Consider the following 5,215-nt stretch of genomic DNA (forward strand, 5'->3'; position numbering starts at 1 on the left):
AAGAAATACTGCATTTACAAGTCTCACGACTGAAGGCAGCGTCGTTAACCACCACTTGTCACGAGAAGTTAGAACAGCGCTCTCTGATCAGACACTTAAGCAGTCTAAGTCGCCCGTCTCCATTGTTGCCTTGTTTCATCAGGCCGGAAAGAGAGCCCTAAAGCAAACTGCGCCGTACCACAACCGTTCGGCCAGCCCACTCTTCTTAATGCCAGCCATTTCCACCAAGATTGTCCAGGCGTACAGTTAAATCCATGCTATCCGCTTCTGGGGCGGTGTCCCCGAGTTTCTTTTTGACGTTTCTCGTTCGAACGACTCCACCGCTCTCTCTACACGTCCTCTAACAGGTCTCAGTGGGCGCCTCTGGGTGGGGCCCGTGTTGCGGCGCGCCTGCCAGCAGCTCTCCAGGAAGTCCGGCGCTAAGTTTGAATAGCTGCGGCTCACCGACGTCCTATGATAGCATAGTCCCCCAGTTGGGCCTATCGTGGTGATTCAGCTTTCCAGAGATTTGGAATAATGCTTCTTCGGCAGTGATAAGTGCAGCATCGAAACTATCGATTTGCAACTTATCTCACATTTCAATACCGGTATTAAGAGGCGCATTATTTGCCTTTCCGAATAAGGTTGTAACTCAGGTTTTTCAGGATCACGTTTTGAGTCTTTAAGGGGAATTCTCCTTATGACTGGCAGTGAGACGTCGCCCGTCACGTAAGGGCTCCGCCTGTAAGCATTTCTGACGCTCTCCACTATTGCTCCGTTGTTCTTGCGTATCTCACTGGACAAGTTATGCTCAAACAAACTCCTCAACATAGGTGCTACCTTGCAGTATGTTCAACGCATTGGTCGCTGCAACATTACAATGAACAGGGTTCAGTAGTATTCCAGAACACGAAAGCCTTGCTCGCATTTATAGAATATCATATCTTCTGTAGCTGCATCCTAACTGCAAACTGCATCAGTACAGTTGGTCGCCATTTCTACTACAGCCGGTGCTTTTGCAGTCTCCGCACCAGCCGTCGGTCCACAGTCGAGCCCAGCAGTTTCAACTTCACCTAGCAGCGTCATCAGCTAGCCGATAGCCAACATGCCACCTCTAAAGGTACAGAAAGCTGGCTGAAGCCAGAGATAAATTCTGCCGAAATTTTTACAAACGTACAGACGGTGTTTAGAAAGGATAGATTGCATGCAACCGGTGGTGGAGTGTTCGTCGCTGTTAGTAGTAGTTTATCCTGTAGTGAAGTAGAAGTGGATAGTTCCTGTGAATTATTATGGGTGGAGGTTACACTCAACAACCGAGCTAGGTTAATAATTGGCTCCTTTTACCGACCTCCCGACTCAGCAGCATTAGTGGCAGAACTGAGAGAAAATTTGGAATACATTTCACATAAATTTTCTCAGCATGTTATAGTCTTAGGTGGAGATTTAAATTTACCAGATATAGACTGGGACACTCAGATGTTTAGGACGGGTGGTAGGGACAGAGCATCGAGTGACATTATACTGAGTGCACTATCCGAAAATTACCTCGAGCAATTAAACAGAGAACCGACTCGTGGAGATAACATCTTGGACCTACTGATAACAAACAGACCCGAACTTTTCGACTCTGTATGTGCAGAACAGGAAATCAGTGATCATAAGGCCGTTGCAGCATCCCTGAATATGGAAGTTAATAGGAATATAAAAAAAGGGAGGAAGGTTTATCTGTTTAGCAAGAGTAATAGAAGGCAGATTTCAGACTACCTAACAGATCAAAACGAAAATTTCTGTTCCGACACTGACAATGTTGAGTGTTTATGGAAAAAGTTCAAGGCAATCGTAAAATGCGTTTTAGACAGGTACGTGCCGAGTAAAACTGTGAGGGACGGGAAAAACCCACCGTGGTACAACAACAAAGTTAGGAAACTACTGCGAAAGCAAAGACAGCTTCACTCCAAGTTTAAACGCAGCCAAAACCTCTCAGACAAACATAAGCTAAACGATGTCAAAGTTAGCGTAAGGAGGGCTATGCGTGAAGCGTTCAGTGAATTCGAAAGTAAAATTCTATGTACTGACTTGACAGAAAATCCTAGGAAGTTCTGGTCTTACGTTAAATCAGTAAGTGGCTCGAAACAGCATATCCAGACACTCCGGGATGATGATGGCATTGAAACAGAGGATGACACGCGTAAAGCTGAAATACTAAACACCTTTTTCCAAAGCTGTTTCACAGAGGAAGACCGCACTGCAGTTCCTTCTCTAAATCCTCGCACAAACGAAAAAATGGCTGACATCGAAATAAGTGTCCAAGGAATAGAAAAGCAACTGGAATCACTCAACAGAGGAAAGTCCACTGGACCTGACGGGATACCAATTCGATTCTACACAGAGTACGCGAAAGAACTTGCCCCCTTCTAACAGCCGTGCACCGCAAGTCTCTAGAGGAACGGAGGGTTCCAAATGATTGGAAAAGAGCACAGGTAGTCCCAGTCTTCAAGAAGGGTCATCGAGCAGATGCGCAAAACTATAGACCTATATCTCTGACGTCGATCTGTTGTAGAATTTTAGAACATGTTTTTTGCTCGAGTATCATGTCGTTTTTGGAAACCCAGAATCTACTATGTAGGAATCAACATGGATTCCGGAAACAGCGATCGTGTGAGACCCAACTCGCTTTATTTGTTCATGAGACCCAGAAAATATTAGATACAGGCTCCCCGGTAGATGCTATTTTTCTTGACTTCCGGAAGGCGTTCGATACAGTTCTGCACTGTCGCCTGATAAACAAAGTAAGAGCCTACGGAATATCAGACCAGCTGTGTGGCTGGATTGAAGAGTTTTTAGCAAACAGAACACAGCATGTTGTTATCAATGGAGAGACGTCTACAGACGTTAAAGTAACCTCTTTCGTGCCACAGGGGAGTGTTATGGGACCATTGCTTTTCACAATATATATATATAAATGACCTAGTAGATAGTGTCGGAAGTTCCATGCGGCTTTTCGCGGATGATGCCGTAGGTTACTGAGAAGTTGCAGCATTAGAAAATTGTAGCGAAATGCAGGAAGATCCGCAGCGGATAGGCACTTGGTGCAGGGAGTGGCAACTGTCCCTTAACATAGACAAATGTAATATATTGCGAATACATAGAAAGAAGGATCCTTTATTGTATGATTATATGATAGCGGAACAAACACTGGTAGCAATTACTTCTGTAAAATATCTGGGAGTATGCGTGCGGAACGATTTGAAGTGGAATATTCATATAAAATTAACTGTTGGTAAGGCGGGTACCAGGTTGAGATTCATTGGGAGAGTGCTTAGAAAATGTAGTCCATCAACAAAGGAGGTGGCTTACAAAACACTCATTCGACCTACACTTGAGAATTGCTCATCAGTGTGGGATCCGTACCAGATCGGGTTGACGGAGGAGATAGAGAAGATCCAAAGAAGAGCGGTGCGTTTCGTCACAGGGTTATTTGGTAAGCGTAATAGCGTTACGGAGATGTTTAGCAAACTCAAGTGGCAGACTGTGCAAGACAGGCGCTCTGCATCGCGGTGTAGCTTGCTGTCCAGGTTTTGAGAGGGTGCGTTTCTGGATGAGGTTTCGAATATATTGCTTCCCCCTACTTACACCTCCCGAGGAGATCACGAATGTAAAATTAGAGAGATTCGAGCGCGCACGGAGGATTCCCGGTAGTCGTTCTTCCCGCGAACCATATGAGACTGGAACAGAAAAGGGAGATAACGACAGTGGCACGTAAAGTGCCCTCCGCCACACACCGTTGGGTGGCTTGCGGAGTATAAATGTAGATGTAGATGTAGATGTAATGATGATTCCGAGTCACGAACCGGTGCCGCCAAGTGGCAACATCATATTCGGTGTCTTCGTCCATCGCTCCGGCCGATTCAAACGGTCCTGGATTCGGCGCGAGGCATCTCTAGCTCACTGGCTGCCTGCAATGTCTGCCTCACGTCAGCATGGGCGCCTCGCCAATCACATCTCTTTCTCTGAGGCAGCACGTGCTGCCATGGGTCTGCATACGCCACTGGGTAGTAAATCAGTGCCTGGCTGAACACTGACGCCATTCAGGTGGGGAGTCACCGGCCTTGCCACATTGGTAACACCGGTTCCCGTCCGGTCACCAAAGTTAAGCAACGTTGGGCCTGGCTAGTACTTGGCAGGGTGACCATTTGGGGAAGACCAGGTGCAGTTGGTTTTAAGGACACGCAAGTCTCCGAAGTAGCGTCCAATTGAAAGACTTGCACCAGGCCATGGTGCCACACGACATTTATTTAATCAGCTGTGGAGAACAGCCTGTATATGGTAATATTGTAAAACAAAGAAAACTAGACGAATAACTAACAGAAAGAAACTAGACGTATTCTCGTGATTCCGCAGCCCACAGTTTCCGCACACGCCATTCTGGGGCAGAACCACCCATGCTGGCTTACAATGGCACCCGCCTTGCTGATGCCAGTACACACTGTCTGATCAAAAGTACCCAGACACCTATCAGTGGACATCAATATGAAGTGTGTCCATGTGTGCCTTAATGACGGCATGAATTCTACTTGCAACACTTTCAGTGGGGTGTCTGAAAGTCTGTGGAGGAATGGCAGCCAATTCTTCCCAATTGGCCGATACCAGAGAAGGTGTTGGACGCTGGGCTCTGGAGGAAATTCGACGTTCTAGCTCATCCTAAATCTGTTCCGTTGGGTTCAAGTTGGGACTCTGGGCAGGCTAGTCCATTTCAGAAATTTTATTGTCCACAGACAATTGCTTCACAGATGCTGTCTTATGGCAGGATGCAGTATCATATTGACATAAACAATAATCATCCTCAAACTGTTTCTCTGCTGTACGCAGTACACGATGCTGTAAAATGAGTTTATACACTTCCACAGATGTCGTTTCTTTTTAATGCGCAATACACTACCCACGAAGCCACTCGTACACCGTAACACCACCTCCTCTATACTACAAATGAATTCGCAGTAGCGAATAAGGACTACCATCAGCTGTAGAATGGAATGACGACAATGAAAATTTGTGCCGGACCGGGACTCGAATACGGATTTCGCACTTATCGCGATGGTCACCTTACCATTAGGCTATTCGTGCACAACTCTGGGCCGGGCGCAAACTTCCATATGTCGTCAACCGTGCGTCTACGACCAGAACTCGTACATCCGTTATGTGTATTCCCGTATAGGTCAGACACTGTACTTGAAAG

General features: G+C 46.3%; 1 pseudogene; it reads left to right on the forward strand.

Annotated features, from left to right (window-relative positions):
* Nucleotides 1-4,078: 4,078 nt before the first annotated feature.
* On the forward strand, nt 4,079-4,198 carry LOC126238489 (5S ribosomal RNA; annotated as a pseudogene).
* Nucleotides 4,199-5,215: the final 1,017 nt, after the last annotated feature.

Source organism: Schistocerca nitens, chromosome 2 (assembly GCF_023898315.1).
Source record: "Schistocerca nitens isolate TAMUIC-IGC-003100 chromosome 2, iqSchNite1.1, whole genome shotgun sequence".
Lineage (NCBI taxonomy): Eukaryota > Metazoa > Arthropoda > Insecta > Orthoptera > Acrididae > Schistocerca > Schistocerca nitens.